The 23,612-nt window shown below is 43.2% G+C and overlaps 1 protein-coding gene across 1 annotated transcript in view; it reads right to left on the bottom strand.

Moving 5' to 3' along the window:
* The window catches only part of LOC138487325 (uncharacterized), a 2,513,852-nt gene that overhangs the window by 1,773,686 nt on the left and 716,554 nt on the right, over positions 1 to 23,612 (bottom strand). The gene's annotated exons all lie outside the window — the stretch shown is intronic.

Raw genomic sequence — 23,612 nt, 5'->3', positions numbered from 1 at the left:
AGGTGATGCAGGAGGTTCTTTTCAAATGACAAGGCAGGACCCGGGGGGTGGTAAATGATGTGAAGGCTAATAGTGGCGGAATCTGAGAGCACCAGTTTAGCTGACAGTATGTTGCAGTTGTGGGACAGGGAGATGCCCCTTTCAATGAGTGCCACTCCCCCACCGCTCCCGTTCGCTCTATAAGTGCGGAAGATAGTGTATCCGGATGGAATGGCAAGATATGGCAGGTCCGGAAGCTGCATATAGCCAAGTTTCAGTGGTTGCTAAGATATCAAGATTGAGGGTGGTAATTAGCTTGTGGATATCGAGGGCGTGTGCAGGGATGGATCTAGCATTGATTAGTGCACATTGTAGTGCTAGGATAGGATCATGTCCCTTCTGTTGGCTGGTTGAAGTCTTAGTTATAACTTTCTGCAGTGTCAATGGTTTTATAGGCTTGTGGGAGGTAAAGGCTGCTGTATGCTTGGTTCTGGTTTTAATGGGGGTGGCAGTCCGGTCCCCTAAATGAGTGTTCCTTCTGTAAGTGTTTTACAAGCGTGAGTTGAGGCAATAGGGGGTAGCTTTCTGGCTGAAAGTGCAGCGATCACCTAGGCGAATGTTCCTTGTGGAAGTGTTTTGTGGGTGTGAGTTGGGGCAATGGGGTTACATCGCTGTTTGGCAATGTGGCTATGGAGGGCCCGCCTGGTGGTGCATGTAAATACAGGTTGAGTCAAGTGCTTGGTAGTGTCCAGGCACTGTTCGGGTTGCTGGTATTATTGGCGATGTTGGAGGGAGAATGTACGGTCCTAGAAACTGGGAAGTGTGGGTTGCTAGGAATCTTCAAAGGAGGTAAGAAGCAAGTCCGTTTTGGGAGCACCACATAATTGTGTGGGAGTATTGGGGTACTTCGCACTAGTGACTCAGTTTTCTGCATAGGACGTCTGGCCCTTTGTAGAGGCTTCTCATTGTGATAAACGCTGGAGACTAGTGAAGTGACAATGCTTGGGAGTGTTTTGGGCCATAACTTCCAGGAAATGCTCCCTCTTGCGGCAATGGCGCTAGGAGGATTGCAGTAGAATGCAATAGCGGGGTGCAGCATCCGGTCCTGTGCCGACAGAACGGCTTGCTACGTGAAGCTAGTATGTACTGCCGGTCTAAGGCTAGGTTTGTATTGCTGGACATTAAAGGGTGCATTGCAAAGGGGGGGATAGCGTGTCTGATGTGGTAAGGACTGCAGATAGGTGGGTATCACTGGTGAACAGTATCTAGAACATTTGGAATATAGTTTTACGATGCGCATTCTACGGGAGAGCGCTTTACCTTGAGTCGGAAGTTGGGTGTGCTTATCAATGACCCTGCTATGCCTTAAATCCTCAGGAGGGTGAGTTTGTGTCGGAAGGAGAGGGTTGGCTACTGCTGACCAGGTTCGGCCAGGACAGGCCAAGAAAGGCAGAAGCGTTTGGGTGCTGCCTTCGGGGGATGCTGGCTCTGCCTTCCGGCTCTGGGGCTCCAGTAGCATAGATGCTGGAACTGGCCAATCAGCAGGCCTGGTTTTCCAGCGTGGTTGCAGAGCAGATTGCCCACAAATCAATAGATGTGACTACATGTCGGCCATCTGAGTGTGCCGAGTTTTGTGGTTGTGTGAATGCAGGCTAGGGGTTGTTTATTCCTGTGAGGGCCCAGTAGGCTGCTCTACGGAGCAGGGGCCAACAGAAATTGCCAAGACAGGCAGAAGCCTTTGGGTGCTGCCTTCGCGGTAAGCCGGCACCACCTTCCGGCTCGGGGACTCCAGTAGCATTGATGCTGGCACCGGCCAATCGGCAGGCATGGTGTTCCAGTGTGGTTGCAGGGCAGATTGCCCACAGTTCAGTGGACGTAAACCCATGTCTGCCATCTTAGTGTGTCGAATTGTGTGTTGTGTGAATGCAGGCCAGGGGTTGTTTCTTCCTGTCAGGGCCCAGGCGGCTGCTCTCCTGGGCAGGTGCCGACGCATCATTTAGCGAGATGTTCATAGTTTTCACACCAATCCCATTGTTCAAGTTTGCAAGCAACTTTCCTAGTCAATTCTTGTAGGCTATTCACCCAAACAGGCTTCCAACCCATGGTTCCAAAGTTCACATGTGCAAGAGAGGCCAGCGATTCGAGGTTAGTAGAGGGTCATTGTTGGTCAAAAAGGTCTAACAATGGGGAAACTGGTGCCTTACTGAACTTTAAGTACAGAAGGCAATCAAAAATCGTTTTGATTGCCTTTGCAGAAAGTGATGTAAGACCCAACTCTAGGCGGATAATTTCTATTGGGACACTCTGTCCCAACCCCAGCATTCTCTGCCAGAATCTGCCCTCAAGCACGTTCAGCCAAGAGTAATCCTACATACTAATTGAAGCTGCTCTTATACAAATCGATGCATCATATTTCATTTCGATATTGCCTTATGTTTTCTGGCTTCTTTCAATTCTGCATAGTCATTCTTAGTAGTAAATTCAACTCCTAAGTACTTATAACGATGCACTCGCTCAATGACATTCCCATCGATAACCAAAGTGGGAATCGACACCTGCTTATGAGAGCAGTGCATTACCTTGGTGTTCTCAAAATACAACATAAGATCATGTTCCAAAGCATCGATTTGCAGCACTTCCAAGGATCTTTTAAGTCCAGCAATGGTGTTATCGAATATAATGAGGTAATCAGTGTATGAAAGGCAAGAGACACTAATCCCCATTATCTTAGGCAGGCAGGTATGGGCCGCTTACAATGCTTTAGGTAATTCTGATAGGTAAATGTTAAATAACAGGGGCAAGAGAGCACACCTGTTTTACTCCTCGATTAGTTCTTATAGGCGATGAAAACAGACCCTTATTGTGTAGCCTAATTTGAGCTGCGGTGTTCTCATGTAAGCCCATAATCGCCAATAGCAAATCACATAGGCAGCCCAAACGATTCATTTTAGCCCAGAGTTTGCCCCTATTATCAGTATCGAAAGTGGGCTGAAAATCAATCATGGCTACATAGACACCCAGTTGATCTTTTGTCAACTGGGTGTCTATGTAATGAGTCTAATAGCCAAATACAGTGGGCAGTGCCCAAACCTGCCCGCAAACCCATTTGAAAATGACTCAATAGTCTAATAGAATATACCCACATTGTTAATCTTCCTAATAGTAGTTACGCAAAGATTTTACCAGTTGCATCTAGCATGGCAAGTAGCCTGAAGTTCTCAGGGCGTGTTCTGGGCCCCTTCTTGTGGATTGGTACAAGAATCGTGCCATGCCACGTGCTAGGGATCCACCCTTCCTGACTTACCTCATAAAATAGACAATATATTAGAGCCCCCCCTTTTTTAATATTGCGTTGGGTAACCCGTTAGGACCAGGGGTTTTATAGCCTTTTAGAGGACCAATTTTCAGCATAATCTCTTCATGAGAGAAACTAATGCTGAATTTGGCTCCTGGCAGGAAGGGGTTCTTACTTCGGACAGAGGGATCATAGAACATTTTACTAATGTGGCTCAACCACTCATGTTCCCCATTGACATAAATCTCATAGAATGGTGTGTTGGAGTTGAAAATACTCAACAGTTTCCAGAGCTTGCGTGAATCCCTAGTCCTCGCAATAGCTACCAAATATTGTCATTGTGGAAACCGTCCCAGTCAAACATAGTATCGACCCAAATGTTCCCTTTGTGAGAGCATTTGTCTTCCATGACAATTACAGACTTACTTTTGACAAAATCAGCATCAATAATTTTGTTAGGACAATGGCATCTTGCATTCAAATCTTCCCCTAAGTATATCTGGGCTTATTTGTCAGAATTCTGAATACTACCTATAACATCCAATACAAAGTCCACAAAGTCATCTGTTTTGCCTAAGCCTGGAGGGTCATATACATTGATAACGTTTATAACACCAGCATCTTTATTTATACTCAATCTGACCGCCAAAACATAAGGACTATCATCGTTAGTATGAATTCTTGCTGTTTTTAAATAGTTTTTGACTCCAATAATGAGGCTTCCATATGGGCGGCCTCTGGGCCCTTTGTTTGCCATTACTTGAAACATGCGGTATCCATCAATCAGTAATTCAGAAAGTAACCAGACTTCCTGTAGTAGGAAGATATCCTTCTGCAGCAAGAATTCCAAAGACCCTCTAGTCTTCAATAGGTGAACAAAACCTTGAGTATTCCAAGTTGAGATGGCCAGGTCTCAATTTCTGGCTATTTGACCATTGTCATTATTGTGGACCAGCCAATTCAGTATACCCAGGATATTTGCTTGTAGTGCAAAGTTGGTATTAGCACTAGCACCATTATTACCTATGGTGACTATTTTGTCTTTAATCTTTCACATGTCAAGCTGCTGAGTTGGTCCAGTTATCAGGGCTTCCTCAGCAACCTCTAGATCGCAGCCTAGATCTGCTTATTGGTCTTTATAAGATCGAATCATCTGTGCGGTTTCATTAGTGCTGCAGTAGGTTTGACTAAATTGATATTTGGGGTCCTTAATTGTCTCAATGAAGTCAACATCCTTGGTGTCAAGAATCCTTAACAGGAGAATTGTGCACGTCACAGCCAAAATAATCGTCTCTATTAATGTGTGGACGAGATCTAGGTTTGGCCATAGCTTTTTTTCTTATCGTAATTGTTCCGGGTTGCTTAGTCAAGACTTTCTCTAAAGTTGTGTCAGAGACAATATATTTGTTTTTTTGGTGTCTATCGGAATTTACAAGTGCAATGGTAGTAGGTTTAGAATGTTCAGATTGCATCACTAAGTTAGTTGGCATACACAGTAATTGCAGGGGAGACATGTTAAAATTTTATTCAGACATATCATTAATGACACTTTGAAGTCTATCATTCAGCACCCAGCTCATAAGTGTATCTTTAGGTCTAATCACTTTCTTGCTTTTCCCATTAGAATTTTTTATTTTCTTAATGGCTGGTTCTGTGTTAAGCACCTCCTCTATGCCTTCACCCATTTGTGTATGTGCAATTTCTATTTTGTTCTCGGCTACGTTATGATTTTGTCTCTTCTTTTTCCTGCGATGTTTCCGGGGCAGGTAGATGGTTGAGGACTCACTAGGGAGTTCAGCCATCTCCGCCGCCTGATATGTAATAAGGTTGGCATCAACAACTACACTGGTGCCCACTATTGAAACAGATGCATTAAATGAGGTCCGACTGTCAGATATATAGGGAATAGCTGCAGCGATCAATTCATCTAGGTCTCTGTCTTCATCATCTCCAGACAAACTACTGCTGGTCAAGACAGAGACCTCCTCTAATATCCTACTGCACATCTTCAACAGTACTTTCACTGCGAATTGTAGGACAGACAATTGCGCTCGAGATGGACACTGCTGTCCCAGATGGTCATCAGTTGAAGTAATCACTCTCCCCCATCATCTATTGGACACATGTTAGGCGAGGCTGATAGTCTATGCCCCATCTCCTCAACACCACCCGGCTCATGGTCAGCTCTCATGGGCATATTTCCCACCACACTATTTATTCTGAGGTGGTGGGTGACATGATCTTGTGACTCCTCATGTACAGAGGGCTGATGGTGTAGTTGGTCATTGGGGGCAAGAGAGTCTCAGAGAGAATAGTACAGAGCCAACAAAGAGTGGTTACTGTCCATCGCAGAGAAAGTAACGTCCGAAAGGGATATATTGTTTTCTCTACTTGGTATCACACCGCTTCGTCCCTTGGGTACTATTCAAACAGTCTGTGACTAAAGGAATTAATATTCATTTACAACTGCGGGTCACATTTTCATGCATGCCTGAGACAGTTTCATGCTCCAGCCCAACCATGTGAGCCGCCCAAGCCCATTTCCTCCAATCTTAAAAAAGAAAAAAGATTTTAAAAAAAGAAAAAAAACATATCATATTGGATGTCCCCGCTGAATTGTCAATTACCAATGTTGATGGTCGAGGTGGGATTCGTTTTTGGTTCACATATGAACTAGGAGTCAATGGTGCCAGTTATGCATTATCTATTATGTTTACCACTAGAGGAGCTTGTTGCCTATGCTCTGGTAGAGCTCACATTATTTCCCTTAGCTAGATTACGAGCACCGAGACCTACCTGTGTTTTAGGGTAGGGAGCAGTTTTCCTCTGTTTGTGGTTATGGGACCTCAAACTTATTTTTAGAGGCATATTCGTAAGAATGCTCAAATGAAAAATGGTGTATTATAGTACTTAACTTTAGACAGTGTCCAGAGCCTCCCAAGGCAGGCGGGGATAAGGTAGTATTAGTCGCTGCAAAACAGCTTCCGAATAGCAGGGATAAAAAATGGAATAAAGTGTATCTGTAATTGTCACAATATATATTCCAGACCAATAAAAAGTGCATAAAAATAGCAGCAATCAAAGACATTTCCTTTCAGTGAGGAACGAATAGTTTTAAAATCACAAAACTGTTTTGGTGCTTACAGGCTACCAAATTATAATGGCTATGAAAGGAGGGCCCAGTACTGCGTGAAGGAAGAAATTGACACCATGCGCTCCAAGCTCTAAGATTACTGTTTGAGTAATTGCATAGTCCAGATGCTGTAATGTCTCAAAGCAGGCTGCGGCGGGCTATGGATCTCCGTGCGGGACAGAGGGACCACACTCCCATGGTGCACTCTTGCGTTTGGGTAACAGGAGGAAATGGACTTACGTGGAGTACACACTATGACCCGGCACCTTCAACCGTACCTCTGGAGCGATGAAACGTTAACCTCGAATGCCTCCAAGGGTTGGTAAAAGGAGCCAAGCTATTCAGCGCTCATGCGCAGACTTCAACGACTGCAGTCCAACTCACACAACTCTGCTATGCTCAGCTTGGATCTGGGTTTTTGTAGCTTGCTCCTCCTCCACAGTCAGCAAGGCATTGAAAGTGAAAAAACACTAGCGACCGCGACGACTGCAGTCCAACTCGCACAACTATGCTACACTGCACTTTGAGCTGGGGCTTCTCCTCCACAATCAGTAAGGCATTGAAAATGTAAAAACACTAGCGACTGCGATGACTGCAGTCCAACTCGCACAACTATGCTAGGCTCTGCTTGGAGCTGAAATTTTGTAGCTGGCTTCTCCTCCACAGTCAGCAAGGTATTGAAAGCGAAAATACACTAGCGACTGCGACGACTACAATCCAACTCTTATCCCTGCATTATGCAGTCCGCATCATTGGTTTGTTTTCCCCACCTCTAAAACATCAAGGTGGGTAAACATGTAATATTATTCAGTGACTAGAAAACATGTGTCATATATCCTCTTTACTTTGATATTACATTTTACTCTCTTCACCCAACACACTATCCATCAGACCAGGTCCACTTTCAAGAACTTTACAAAATGTAAAATAATGTTTAGCTCACTTTGGCACTCTTATGGAAACAACATTAATTCCATCGACAACTGAAAATCCATATCAAGACCACAGATTAAACCTGGCCATATATACATTTTCTAGTTTATAGATAAACATTTAATTTGGTCGCAGATCTATGCCAAGTATTTGGCTTGGAAAATGTTGATATCCTGCACTTCTTATCAAACGCAACTTCAGGCAAGTCATTATTATTCATGATGTATGAAACTCAGCAGTCAATAAGCTCACTGGGTTCATAAGTGTCTAACTGAATGTAACATGCAAGTCATCAATGATTGAATATAAGTGTTCAACAGGAAATCCAGACAAACCACTAATAAAATCTAAATCTGACCAGGAAATCAAAGTTGGAGCACTCATTAGTGATACATTTTGGTTGAAGAACCTTTCTATTGTGGCATTCATCCCCGTTCCAGGGGCTGCAAGGGGGGGATAATGGAACGGCAGCACGACTTATCTCCCTGAGGGAAGCAAGGGCATATAACGAGGGCTCTGGGCCGTTATCCCCTGTCGCAGCTTCTGGAACGGGGGATCAAGATCATTAGCACCCCGAGTTGCCAAAGCGGTAATGCGGGGTGCTAAAAATGGATTTTCCTTTCCACAACGGGACGCGCGCATCGTCCCACTGTAGGAAGGAAAATCCTTTACCAACATGGACGCCATGGAAAAGGAAGAGGGGCTCCTTATGGAGCCCCTCTTTCCTTTCCAAGGCAGCCTGTGGGAGGCAAATGGAAGGAGCAGATGCAGCGGTGGCGGCAACCACTGCCAAAATAAGATAAGTAGAGGGGTGGGACACAAAAAAATGGGACGGAGGGTAGGGAGATGATGGCGGCGGGGGAGCCAGCCATCAGGCGGCTTGGACCGCAGGCTTGTACTGCTAATGCCTGTAAAACAATCTCTAATTTGCAACCTGTTTATACCCAAGAAAGCATCCTGACAATGACCTACTGGTCCCAGGAAATGGTTTTCAGAATCAGTGCTATCCAGGATAAATGGTGCTGTATAAGTACTCGATCGGGTGAAAATATATTACACATGCTCTTTAGCTGCACCCGCCACTGAGAATGGTGATGTGATCCAGGGAAAATACTATTTCTAAATATTGGTGTAGAAGCAAAAATGTGCCAGATGTCAAAAAAGCATACAAGAGTCGGAAATGAGTCAGACATGCTATATTTTTTCTGACATGTTTTATTTGGAGTATAACATCAAACTAAAGCAATTCTCTTAGGGCCAAGGCTGCATACAAAAAGTAACTTAACTGTGATCAAGAAAGTAGTGTGCCAAAGTATTGGCAAGATTAAAATAGGGTCAAAGTAAACTTTCATTCAGGTGTTGTGAGGGTTGGGTCCTAGTCTTTCCCAAGGTCTTCTGTGAATAATTTTTTGGATCCCCACCAAATCCCTGCCTAAAGTCTCCTCCCAGGTAGCCAGGGAAAGGCAGACGCTTCCTGATCCTGACCTTTTGGGTGGTGCTCTGCAGGGAGATCACCTGGGAGGAGAAAAGGCCCAGGGAGGTGAGAAGAATCAATTGGGTGAGACACAGTATTAACGATCCCCTAAGAAAGAGATGTTACACATGCTAAAATACCTAAACGCTTGTTGCCACAATAATATAAAGGTCCCACTTGTTAAACACCTAAATGTGGGTAAAATCAGCCAAAGCACCACTGGAATGAATGTGAATACCACCCATTCTAAAGTCTTGAGAGGTAAATGCTTCCCTAACTTAAAAGGGGGTAATAGGAAGAAGTCTGTAAATAAGAATCACCAAAATCCGTCAACAGCTAATTCCTCTTTTCCAGTAAGACTGATCCCTGAATTGCATGACATTCCTTTAAAGAATGTTGTAGAAACTAGAAGGCAAATCAGCAAATCACAAAAAGAGTTAGAAAACCTCACTTTGTTGCCAGGGACTTCCATTCCCATAATTTCCTCAGTACTGGAATGAGGAAGAAGGATACAGAGGAACACTACAGTGGGAGTCATCTCCTAATTAGTGCCAACGACCTACACCTAAAGAGATCTGAGAGGTTTAAAAAGTAGGCAGAGCCATGAGAATTCCAGATGAGTTTCTATTTAGACCACAGATACTCATGGACGAAGAAGAGGGGCACATTTTCCGCTTAGACATAGAAGCAGCTATAGTCTGAGAAAATATGGCATTGTTTGATGCAACTGATGACAAAGGTAGACAATTGTGCACAGTAATTGCCATTGAGGAAGGACGATTTTGTAATATTTGAAATGTGCATTACTTATTGGGTCAAAGCGATTAAGAGAGAGGTCCCGCAGAGAATGATGTTAGCAAAGAAGCTTCCTGAATATTTTGATGAAGATATGGTGAAAGTGCCAATCTCATTGTGGACTACAGGCACCTATGATGTAGGCTTACTGAAAGGAGTTGGGGAAGTGAAGATTAAATTAAAACCAGGAGCGATTTTACCTCGAGCACGGCAATATCCCATGTCTCGAGAGGAGGATGAAGGAATTTTCAAGACGATTTTCACCATGATGGACCAAGGTATCTTGGTGACGTCAGAGTCACCATGTAATACGTCAATTTACCCAGTGAAAAAAGGAAAGGGGGGTTGTGGAGTTTATTGGTCTTAAATCTTGTATTAAACAAGATTGTAGAGGCTGACTTCCCTCTAGTCCCTAACTCGTCCACGATTCTATGTAATATACCTGTTGATGCACAATATTTCACAGTGGTTGACTTGAAAAATGCATTTTTCTTAATCCCATTGCACAAAGACTCGCAAGATTTGACACTGTTCACTTTTAGACAAGTATGATTAAAAAGCACAAGGCTGCCCCAGGTGTACTGTGAGTCCCCATCAATTTTTAACAGAGTCTTCCAGATGGACATGAGCAACATTGCTTTAGAAAGTGTTGTGCTGCAATACGTAGATGACATTTTAGTTTGCAGCACCTCAGAGGAAGAGTGCGGACACGATTCTGTTCAGCTGATGATTGTACTTGCTGACAAAGGATATAAGGTTGACAAGGAAAAGTTACAATATTGTCAGCAAGAAGTGTTGTACATAGGCCAATTGATTTCACATGATTGAAAGAAAGTTACTCCTGAAAGAGCTGAGGCCATTCTAAAAACAGCCAAGCCACACACGATAAAACAAATGCAGAGTTTTCTAGGATTATGCAATTATGGCCGTGCATGGGTCTTTGACTACAGTTCATACACTAGGCCGCTTTTGCAGGCCTTAAAGAAAGCACAGGCGACAAAAGAGAACATTGTGTGGACTGAGGCAATGGAAGAAGGGTTTAACGAACTGAAAAAAGCCATTTGCACGGCTCCACTTTTAGGGATTCCCAATTATGAAGAGGAATTATTTTTATTCTCGCAGACAGATGGTACTTTTATGACAGCAGTACTCACACAAAGAACTACATTGGGGTACAAACCCCTTGCATACTACAGCAGAATTTTGGACCCAGTAATGAGAGGTCACTTTCCATGCGAACAAAGTTTAGCAGCCACCGCGTTTGCCATAGATAAAGCTACAAACATAGTGATGGGATGTTCCATGACGTTATTTGTTGAACATGCATTATTTGCAATTTTAGAAAAACCAAAAGGCACGTTGACTACTCAAAGGGCTTCTGCCTATGAGGTAATCATGAAATTGTCTGATGTAAAATAGTGAATCCAGCTATGTTTATAGCTGAGCCAATCATAGAAGGAGAGCCTATACACGATTGCGCAAACTATGAAGAGTTCTGTGATGAGCTTCCTAGGGTGAAGGAAAATGCACTCGAAGAGGGAGAGATTGTCTTCATGACGGTTCTTCAAGAATTGATCAAAATGACAGGCAAAGATATACAGGCGCTGCAGTAGTGAAACATTTCACAAATGGAATTTTCAAGTGCTTGTAAGTACTTGATTGCCATTGCATTAATCAGCACAAGCTGTAGAATTATTGCCATTGAAACTCGCAGTCGAGAATCACGCAGACCAGGAAGTAACAGTGTACAGCGATTCCGCCTATGTGACATCGACGGTACATGCAGGATCAGTGCGCTGGAAAAGGAGGGGCTACCTCCGAGCAGACAACACGCCATTGCAGCATACAGCCTTATTGGATAGGCTCATTAAGGCACTACAATTCCCAGTGGGCATAGCAGACATTAAATGTGCAGATCACACAAAAGAGACAGATTTTATCTCGCGCGGAAATCAAGCAGCAGGCACTGAAGCCAAGCGCATAGCAAATACAGATATAGAAATGATGAATGTTCAAACTATAGATGTAAATGAAAGAATTAATGTATTATTAAATGTGGATGAGAGATATAATCATATTCCTAAACACAGATAGTAGAGCTCCAAAGGGAGGCACTGCAAGAAGAAAAGAACTTGTGGAAGCGAAGAGGGTGTTCTTTAAACCCCTCTGGAGCATTATGGCGACAAGACACCACTGGTTAACCAGTAATGCCTATAGCCTTATTAAAGGCAGCGCTAGAACAACTACACTATCCTGCATATACAACTAGGGAGAATCTTGCTGTAACCATTGCTGAGGATGGTTTGTACCCAACCTAATGGAACATGTTGCATTTTTTATGGTAAATTGTATTATTTGCAAGCAGTTAATCGCTGGGCATACACTACACATAGTGAGGGCGGTGATCCCAAAACCAAATGGCCCTTTTCAGCACTTGCATAACGACTATGTCGACATGATACAAGTTTGTAATGGATACAGATACCTTTTAGTTGTAGTATGTCCTTTCTCCAGATGGATAGAGGCAGGTCTATGTATGCACCCAGACTCTACCTGTGCGGCCAAGTTTTTGGTGTGGGAAGTGTTTCCCAGATGAGGGGTGTGTGAAATAATGAGATTGGAAAATGGACCTCATTTTGTTAATGCAGTTTTCGAGCAGATCAGTTCGCTGCTCTGATTAAAACATAAGTGTTCTTATCATCTGCAAGGAAATGGTATTTGTGAAAAGCTCAATGGCCTGTTAAAGGAAAGAATAGCTAAATTGAAGCTTACTTTGAAAAAAAGGGTGGTTGCAATGCCTACCACTGGCATTGTATGCATTAAGGAATCAACCAGTTTATGACCACCATCTTATGCCGCACGAGATTGTGACTGGCAGAAGAATGAGAATGCATTTAATGCCTCCATCCCGAGTTAGAAGTGATGCTCAGCCAACATCAGAAGTGTTAGGACTTGAATACTTGAATTGCAAAACTACTTGAACTGTTTAACATCTACTTTTTCTGTGATTTCAGGACAGTTGCAGAGACAAGGATGTGCAGCAGTACAGAACACAGAAGGAGATGCTTCAACAATCCAAACTCCCGAATGTATACGTCCAAGAATTTACCCAAGTGACAAGTTCCTGATTCATAATCACACAAGGAAAAAGTGGGACGAGCCCTGCTTTCACAGTCCTTTCATTGTCGAGGACGTCACGCCATCTTCTGTCAAAGTGCAGGGTAGGCGAGCTTGGATCTTCCTGAGCGATACAAAGATCTACGCTGGAGAGACACCTCTGCTTACATCCTACCGTGAAGAAGCTACAAACATCAGGGAAGAACCACAGCATGTGCAGACGAGATCCATGGCGAGGAAGAAGGACACATAACCTGTCGAAAGCATGAAGAACTCTTAAGTGGACTGTGCTTTAATTTGGACACTCCCTTTTTAGCTACAAATAAAAGGGTAAAAGGACACATTTGAACACTCTATGTATCTCAGTTGCAGGGTTAAGGGAAGATCTGCATTCTTGAAAGCCACAGTAGGTTATTAATTTTGGACTGAGACATGCTTAAAGCCTTGATTAGAAAAGTGAAAAAAATGTATTAACTTTGGACTGAGGCACACTTAAGCCTTGATAAGAATAAGGATATGCCAAACTTTGATCGTTGACACAGCAATTGGTAAAAGAATACAGTATCCTGATTCATACCATACAGAGCTCTAGTTCGGAGTTACTCATGGTGTTACCCAGTGATGACATTTTTAGGCACATACTTACGTACTTTGAGTTGCTAATACATGCATATCTGCGACTGGTGGGGAGAACTTGTCGCATTCCAGATTTTCTTGCCAATACTGACAACGAAAAAAATTGTTAGAAGACTGCTTATAATCATTGCAGAAGAGTTTTTGAAATTGCCTGAGTTCAGTGAAGAAAACACAAATGCCCCTATTACCCGACGCAGCACATAGAATGGTCAGTGTGGTGTTCTTTCATTTAACTGAAGACTACCCGCATCTCGTTGGAAGACACACAGATGTGGTGTCATTTCTAAGAGACCCAAGATATACTACAAATTTGAATGTGATTCTGCAGGGAATCATAATCCAGGTGGCGATCTATTCTGAAAGAAACCACAGAGCTGTATAGAAACTTTCCTCCGAGGGACAGATCGAGGAAGTGATAAAACATAAAACTTTGTTCATGCTGAAAAGTAAGCTACAATGTCATTTGCCCTAAAAACTTGAAACTTTGTTCATGCTGACAGGGAAGCTACAATGTCATCGGGCCTGAAGCAGATTCGAGGTATCGATTGGGAACTGGTTAATGAAGCATAGTTCATCACAGCTCACAGAAATGCTCTTTTTTCATGATAAAGGAACATTTACATCACGACTGGTGGAGAAAATCGGTTCCAGAACGAAGCTAGTTGATCGAGGACGAATGCTGCAGAAAGATGACAAGTTTCAAAAGCAATCTAAAAAAGCAGCGTCATTAAAGAAATATGTTTCCTTCCATAGCATCAAATGATCGAGATGGGCAACCAGAGCAGCACCTTTGTGCTGCCCCAAGAGGATAGACAGTCACATTGCCCTAGAAGCAGATGCTGTAAACTGACATACCATTGTATTGTTTACACATGTATTGTAATCATAATAAACTACTTTCACTGACAGTTAGAACTGCTTTCTATATAGGAGCAAATGATGCAAAGGTTCCTATGTATGTGTCTGAGCAGAAGGAAAAGGTAAACGTGGCAACTACAAAACAACCCAGGCCATTTGTAGTGATTCCCATCCCTAGAAAAAATGGACAGATACCTGAGATTGAAATGGATGCTATTAGCAATACATCACACATAGCACTTGTTTCAAACACTACTTTTGAACGACGGAGACAGGGTCAGCAAAACAAGCAAAATAAGGGATTGACAAAGGTTGGGCCCACACAGATAATGCATGCAGACACACCTGATCCAGTGACAAGAAGCCCAAGCACAAGCCCCACAAGCCAATCACGTGCAGAGATGATAGCAGAATCAATACAGCCGTTTATAGCCATTTCCAGAAAGATACAGAGGGATAAAGAAAGACTTGCTGAACTTCCTTCTACTCAGTGAACCCGTATGGACGTTCCTGCAAATCAACCAGCCAGAAGAAGTTATACCGATGTGTTCAGAGATGTGGTTATATCAAACTACAAAAAGACTTTGAGAATTAAAAGAAGCACCCAAGAAGACAATTATGAACTGAATGATTATCTAAACAGCACAGCTCACTTGGGAAATAACATATAGTACCAACACATGAAAGAATTTGGAAGAAGGACGTCAGAAGAAGACTGCTTTGTATGTGCACTCTTGTCATACAGTATGGGGAAGTCAAAAATCTTCATAGCAATTGAAATTGATGTCCAGACAGTGCATTGTCTATCGTACATAGCACTTTGTAAAACAAGAGATCAATTTATGGGAAGCGATGCTTCTCTTAAATGGGCAACTGAAAAGACAGATCCAGATGAAGATGACTACATACAAGATATAAAGACAAGAAATAGAGCCCATATGAGAAATTACGTGAACAGATATGAAAAGCCAGGAGTGAAAGGAGCTGGTATTAGATGGGAAGTGAACAAAAAACTTGATATCAAACCAAAAACTGCAGAAGAAGCTCACAGATGGAAGAACAGAGGACAAATGCAGATTTGGGGAACAGTATTATCACCAAACGAATGGGAAAAAAGGAGCAGTGACCTGCAGAGCATGGATGATCATTGTATACTACAACGAAACAATTGAGAATACACAAATGTTATACAAGCCATTATGGCCAAGACTTGCTAAACTACTGACATGGGTCAAAGACAGGGGAGGACCATTGTAGATAGTACTAATACAAAGTTCCAAGTTTGGCTTCAGGAACAATGGTACAAGAAAAATGGGAGAAAATCAGAACTGTGAGCGAATATTTGATGCGCCAGGAGTGGTGCATGGAACAGCAGTAATACTGGATCATTATTGGGCTTGTGGATCAAAAGCCTACATGGGACTGCCTAAAGACTGGGGAAGAATTGGCACATTGGTGAATGTCCATGTTCCTGCATTGGTGATTCCTATTGACAGTTTTCCTAAAGCAGATGCTCATCTAAGGAAGAGGAGATCTGTGGAGTGGATAAATCAAACAAAGAGAGAGAATTACTTATCTGCTAAATCAATAGAAACCTTTGATGCCATTCCGTATGAACACAGGCTGTTTAGCCAGACCACATCAGTGTTCACAATGATCTTTATGCCAAGAATCCAGGTTGAAGCAAATACAAAGTGGTTACAAATCACGAGATGAGATTTACTGCAGACAATTAACACAACTATAAAAGGATTTAATGCAATCAGAGAAGTACTGAGTGCTGTAAGACTAATGGCTCTCCAGAACAGATATGTTCTGGATATGATTACATCCATGGATGGAGGTGTTTGTGCCAAAATTGGAGAATCTTGTTGCACATTTATACCTTCTCTCGATGACGAGAATCGAACTTTCACAGAGGCCATAAACATGCTGATGAAACTTCATGGTTAGATGATAGAAAAAGTAGAAGATATTGCTGATGATAGCTGGTTTGGAAATCTCTGCTTTACAAACTTTATTTCAATATCACATAAACAAACATCAGAAGCGAGCAATATCATGTCCAGACAAATAATGAGTAGCACAATTAAAAAGAACAGTTTTGCAGAGGATAGAAAAGAAGAAAGGGAAATCAAGGAGGATAGAAGAAAGAAAGCTAGAAGCCAGCAAAGGACAGAAAATCAGAAAGTAAATGGTAGACTTATGGCGCCATCAACGTAAAATCAATGAAACATTAAATCAAATGATTACAGATATGAATTCGCACAGCAATAGCAAATAAAACAACAGAGACATCGAATTATGTACAATAATTCAACCATAGACCTCCAGGAATCTATTCCAAATGTCCCAGAACTTCCCAATATCATCCGCGTCCTTGTAAATTGCCTTCTCATAAATTGAAACAGTTAAGAGTTCATCCACCCACTCATCAATGTTGAAGGAACAGCTCGACTTCCACAATCTCAGTATCATCCTTTTAGCCACCATGCTGGCTCGGAGTATCTTCTCATGGGTTCCACAATGGATTGCAGATATGTTCAAATTCATTGGAGTGTTGCTATTATTAGTGTTGCTTGGATTTTGTGTGATGAAGATAATAATCTCACAATGCAAGAAGACAGCAAAGAAAGCCATAGGAAGGAAGATCATGATCGATGTTGAACCAGGATGGAAGCCTAAAGACTTGACTGATGAAGAGATCAGAAACTTTGTGAAATCTAGCATCCATGCACTCAAGGAAATGAAGTTCCTGTGTCCAAAGGACCACAGGAAGTATGTGGGAAGATGGATCAACTGCAGTCCAAGTGGACAGTGCATGCTCACGACATGGAACAAGGATGAGCATGTGAAGTCAGCTGGATGCCTGAAGGGAGTCATAAAAATATGATCCCTAAGGGGCACTTTTTCAGACCTGGATATCTGGATGTGGAGAAGATATGAGAGTGGTAGATAAATCACCCACAGGGGGGGGGTGTAGAGGAGGAGCCAAGTACCCTTACTCCACCTTCCCCGCCTACATTACCTGAGAAGTATGAAACAAAGTATGTGAAAAATACTACACCAATCAGAAGGAAACAACTCTGTGCAGTACCCATAAGAATAACTATAGCTAAGAGAATAAGGGAAGTTAAGTATCCATTAAGGAAACCATACCTACATCCAAGACAATATGATGGCCATTTGAATGTGATTCCTGATGAAATAAAGAAACTGAAGGACCAGGATGAATGGTGACATCATACAAAACTGAATCGATTCCATTTATAGAAGATAACAAGACCAGAGAGGCAGACAATTTATGACGAATGAAGAAGTACTAAGGATAAGTGACATCTTGAGATCAAGATAAAGAGATGTATGCCTAAGCATGATGAAGCTACTTAGTTTAAACGTGTACAGATTCAATGAAAAGCAAGCAGCAAAGCAATCATGTAGCTAGCCAAATTCTTATAGTGAATAGATAGCGGCAAGTGCCAACATATACATATATACCTCATCGATACATATAGATTGAATAAAGAATGAAGGTTCCACTATGTATATAGCAGTCTTGTACAAACATGGAAGGCCTCAAATTCAGTGTTGCAGTTACAAAAGCAATTGAATTAAACAGAATGGGGGTCATTGCGACCCGGGCGCAAAGGGATACCGGGCACCGGTAATGACAACGGTGCCGGTAATCCCTTTGCACCCTATTCCGAGGTCCCTTTGCGGGTCCTTCCTTAACGCCTGGTTTTAGCAGGCTTTAAGGACGGGACCCGCAAAGGGACTTCAGAGCTAATAATAGTACCGTAATTTATGCTACCGTTATTAGCACCCTCCCCATTCCCATTGAGCCCTATGGGGGCTCAAATGGGAATTGACATTTTCAATGAGGACTTACCGGTCCCGCAAAGGTCAGGCTAGAACGGTAAGTCCCCATTGAACCAGGGCAGACACGGTACCGGTAATGGTGCTAGTGATGGCGCTAATAGCGCCATCACTAGCACCAACCTCGGAATGAGGCACACTATATTTCAGCTAAGGAGTTGGTTGGGCCAAAGAGCTAAGGTCTTATCAGAACTAAAATTGACTGACATTAAATACAATTAACGTGAAAGAACAGAAGCTTCTGTTCAAGAAGGTCAAGTGAAAACAACAGACATCAGAGGACTGTTGGGGAATACAATCAAATACAAAAAAAGGCTCAATTCATGGTGTCCAGTCACGTAATGGAAGAAAGTTGGACGCATGAGGAGATCACACCTACGCACGAATGCCAGACAGTACCCAATTTCAGAGAACAGTACAAATTCAAGGCCAGCTTCAGACACTAATTGACACTGAATAGTTGAGGTGATGATGGAGTGTCCTTTTTAATTGGTGGGAAGCTGGTATCAAGACAAGCTCACCCACACCTGGTTGGTCAGTCTGTATGCTGCTCACATAGGTGGAAGGTTATTGACGGGGGTTAGAAGCCAACCAATTGTAGAGGACCACGTAGTTAGGGTCCTATAGTTTGTGTAGCCAATGGGATGTAATACATTTAGTAAAGTTCATAGTGTCCATCTTAAAGGGAGGGCTTAGTGGCTCCACCTGTTGTTGACTATCCTATAAGTTTTCGCTGTTACTCTATACAAATATTACGCCTATACTTAGTAGTTCACTTAGAGGCAATCTCGCTTCCCGATAGGTTTTAGAAGTTTGCCACATAGGATGACGTTGGTAATGACGCAGGTCTACACGTCAGTAGTGACAAATATGGTCTATAAAAATACTGTTTATTCTTAAATGAGTTGAGAGTTGAGAGTTGAGTATTGAGCGATTGCTGATGTTCGTTGTACTCCCTGTTTTACTTACTTACATTAAAACAGACAATCTTTTTACCAAGCGATTTGTGTCATCTGAATTATTGATTTTTGATTAAAATCTGCATCCCCATCCATCTCAAGGGTATTGCTACTCATCTTAAAGGGCTGGAAGTCTCCAGTTCACAAGCCTACATTGCCAGAGCCAGTCTAGAGGAAAAGTGACACTAGCTGTTGGTCATTATTTGGTTGTTGATACAGAGTGGAAAGAAAGGTGGCCAACAGGCTTCCCTTTTGGACATGTTTATCCAGAGGGAGTTGGGCATAGTTGCCAAGAAGTCTTAAAAGAGCACTAATGTGGTTCCTTGTTTTCCACATAACTAGTCTAAAGATTGATGTTAAAGAACCCTAAAGAAATTGCTGTTTTCTAAAAGATGGAAGTTGCCACTGAAGCACTTTTCTGTTCTTGTTGTTGAATAAGTAGACAGGCAGGCAAGTATACTTGTAGGGCAAAAGATTGCTGCCTTAAAGAGTCTGGCAAAGGAAGAAGCCAAAAAGTAGTTGATGCCAGTGCTGAACTGTTGTTCTAAGAACTCGTGTTGACTCATAGCATTTGAAGAAGTGTTAAAGCGTGTTGAAGAACACTCACAATTCTTTCTTTTCAAATCAAAACTGCAGTCATCCATCCTGACAAAGACATTAGTTGTTTCTACAAAGGTAAAACCTGTTCTTACTCCAAGAACAGTTGGAATAGTTCATTTATTTTGGAAGCCAGAGCATTGTGACAATATCCCGACAAACACAGGTGTTGTTGCTTGCTTGGAGATGACAAAACGTGATACTGTTCTTATTCCAGGAGGAGTGGGAGCTTGTGATTTCTTGAGATACTTTAATGAAGCAACAGAACTTTGTGTGATTGATTATCAAACCTTAAGAACTGTGGTGGAATTTTGTGTTAAACCAGATTCCCTTGTTTCCTTCACACAGGTTATGAGAAGACACATTGTTCATAGTGTCAATCACGGACAAAGCTGCTGGAGCCGTCAGTGCCGCATTGGAGCCGCAGGAATTGAAGCCGAAGTTGGAGCTTGGTTGCCTGCCTGCCTGTCTCATCCTTCCTGCTACAGAAGCCCCTTCCTGATTTTGTGGACCTGCTTCTGTGCAGGCATTTTCAACTCACCAGCCAGTGCGCTGTAAGGACATTTGCTGTTCCTTTTCTCTGTTCCTGACCTCGTTGGTCCTGGGTGCTTTTGGGGACGCAGAGAGCTCCTACTGGGTGCCTGAACACCTGGCTTCTCGGTTTGTGGCTCTGGGCTGTCTGGAGGCTGTATCGGAGAGGGTGAGAGTTTGTGCTCCGAGCTCGCGCTACAGGTAGCATGCAGAACCTTAAGACAGACGGCACTCAGAGATGGCAGAGAGGCAGCCATTGCAGTCTGTGCAGTCTGGGAAGTTGGTGCTTACTTCGGACTGCTGACTGTAGGATCTGGAGCTGGGACCAAAAAGAGACAACTTATCTCTCAATTCAGAGATTTATACACAAACTTCATCCAACCTACGGTAAGACTGCCTCCCCTCCAATATCCCTCCTTCTCTTTTCCCTTTGTGTGGCATTGTACTGAATGGCCACAACGTACGGCTGATGCCTGCGGGTTGGTAACCTTTGAGTGAGCCTATTGGGGTACTTATATACTCCCAAGAACAGCAGGGACTGAAGGATTCTACGACGTTAAAATTACTTAACCCAATGCATGGCTAATGACTGTGGATTGTTAATCTTTGGGTCAGCCAACTGTGGGGCCTATTCACTGCTGTGACCTGTAGAAACTAAGAGTTCTTTGAATTTTCACCTGGACCCAACGCACGGCTGATGACTGCAGGCTGGAAACCCTTGAGTTAGCCAATTGTGGGATCTACACAATGCCCATTTTATGGCACCAGGAGCGTTGGTCCTTTTGAGTAGGTGGGAAATTGCAGACACCCTGCCTTTTGCTGTACTGTGAACTGTACGCTGCCTTGGCAGGCTGCTCTTGGCCCAATATCAAAGGCTCAGTTTAATTTCAACTGGAGTTAGAAACATGGACTAAGGCCTTGAAGCAACTTCATAAATCACTCTACAGAACGAGTGGCACTTTTCCTTTGGACCATTCAATTATGAAGCAGTGCATATTAAGGTCAGGGGCAGTGTGGCCCTCTGCATTTCTTTGTCCCCCTTCAGCCACTCCATTGGTGTTGTGCACTCGCCTACAAATGGGCACCCAAAATTACATCAGTCTCTCTTGTCCAGTGAACAGCAGCTGGAACTGGTGGTTGGGGGAACAAATACCACCGAAATTATTTCTGCAGATCAACAAAGTACCACAACATCTCAAGGGACTGATTCTACCGTGTCATCGAGGGCCGGGGTACTTGAGGGGGGCCTTCTACCCCAACCCCATTCGAGGCAGCTGGGGATACTATTACAAAGAACTGTTCCTCCAGACTCACTGCATAATATGGTTGCAGGTCCTAAATATTCTTCAATGTGTAGAAGGGTGCTCTTCCATCCTTCCCTTCCTCCCTCTACCTCAAAAAGCATGGTGACATACAGCTCTGTCCCCACTCTGCTCCAGTGGGCTTTCAACTAAAAAACTCTAGGACAGATGCATTTGTTTTTGGCACACATCAGGTTAATTTGCTCTTGTTTAAAGAACCTTCAACCAACAAGGTGGGGCGCAAGGTGTGGACTTTAATTTGGGCCATTTACAGGTGGATACAAATCTGAAATGTAATTTTACTGGGTACATACAGGATGACTCTCTTTCGAGCCCAACCACAGAAAATTAGGGGGTCGCAAGAGAGATCACAGATTTGGGTGTGATCGCATCATAGCGCCTATATCAACCTATTTGGCTTCCAAAAGGGTTTTGTGGGGTAATGGGATGGGGCTGACTGATAGAATATTCGAATTGGGCAATCACTACGACCCAGAGACACAACAAGCCATGGGTCGAAAGTTTGGATCTCAGGATTATGTCTATGGTTTGCAGCCATCTCTCGAGTCCCTATCTATCTAGCCATATAAGTCTATGATAACACGCCCTACTCTTACCCAGCTAGGCCCTCAATCTGGGTCGTTTCCTGTTGTGCAGAGTGAGAATAACATGGATACTGCAACAAAAATATGATCACACAGACCTCTTTCATGACAGCACCTATCAACTCGGTGGTGCAAGAGGTTCTGTGTCCTCCATTTTCATCATCTCCATCAGGAGATTTTTTGAATAAATCTCCTCCTACTGAATCTTAAAGGTCAACAGATGGTCCTATTTGGGGGAAATGTTCTTCCAATATCAATAAAGAGTTAACGGCTCTCTATAACCAATAAGAATTTGTCTCAAGGGCGTTAAGGGCTAATACTGACACACTTAATCAGATTAATCAAAAATTGCCTTTTGTGAAGGAGTATTTGAGGGGGCTTTCGGGATGAGATTTGGTGACTTGTGTTCACCATTCCTCAGACCCCAATTCAGAGAAGGTTCAATTAAATAGTGTGAACTTGCCTGCCCAAGCATCTCCCATATTGATGAGGACTGTTGTGGATAGCTCTGGCCCAGATACCAGAGAGTCACCTAATTGCCCTACACCTTTGGTGGAGTGCATGGGTCGTCCAGCGCACCAATTGGTACTCACAGACTTACCTATGGACACCATTACAGTGGAGGGACATACATTGGTGGCAGGGGATCTCCCGGAGGTACCCACAGATATTCACACCTCTCCTCCCTTTTCTAATCATCCAACTAGGAAAATAAAGAGGAAAGCCAATAAAGCAAAAAAAGCAAAAAAACTATCTTCTGCCAAACCAAGATCTGCTGATGCTTAAAAAAACATGTAAATCACCTTTCAGCCGCCGCCGTGTTCACCTCGCTGGCTAGGTGAACTGGTGATAGGGAGATTCCTTCTTGCACTGCCCAGTACCAAAGCTGCATTGTATCTCTGCAGAGTGGTAGGGACCCTACACCTCCTCTCTTGTTGAGGTAGTACATGGCCACTGTTTTGTCTGTCATTATCAGGACATTCTTTCCCTGTACAGAGGGCAGGAAGGCCTTCGGCGCTAGTCTGATTGCCCTCAGTTCCAAAAGATTGATATGTAGTTTGGACTCCGATGGAGACCAAAGACCGCTGACTGTCAGATTGTTGGTGTGGGTTCCCCACCCCGTGAGTGAACCTGTGGGCTTTCCCTGTTAGGAACCTGAAGTAGGTCTGACATCTTTCCTGAGAACTGGGACCATTGAGTTCTTAGAGCCCATTGAAGGGATCTCATTCTCAGGCGGGCCTCTGGCACCAGAAAATTTAGAATGCCATAAGGCCGAGCAACCTCAAAAAATCAAAGACCGGGAGACACTGGGCACTTTGAAATTTGGTGACCATCTGAAGAATGTCTTGAACCCTCACCTCGGGTGGCAAGTTCTTTCCCAAGGAAGTATCCACTACAGCTCTGATGAACTGGAGTTTTTGAGAAGGTGTCATATGGGACTTCTTGTAATTGAGGGAGAAGCCGAGTCTGTGAAGAGAGTGGAAGGTGACGTTGAGATGATCCAGGACTTGTTCAGGAGAATG

Source organism: Ambystoma mexicanum, chromosome 9, assembly GCF_040938575.1.
Source record: "Ambystoma mexicanum isolate Mex_15411 chromosome 9, UKY_AmexF1_1, whole genome shotgun sequence".
In the NCBI taxonomy this organism is placed as follows: domain Eukaryota; kingdom Metazoa; phylum Chordata; class Amphibia; order Caudata; family Ambystomatidae; genus Ambystoma; species Ambystoma mexicanum.
The sequence above is the reverse complement of the archived record's forward strand: the minus strand, read 5'-3'. Positions and strand labels throughout refer to the sequence as shown.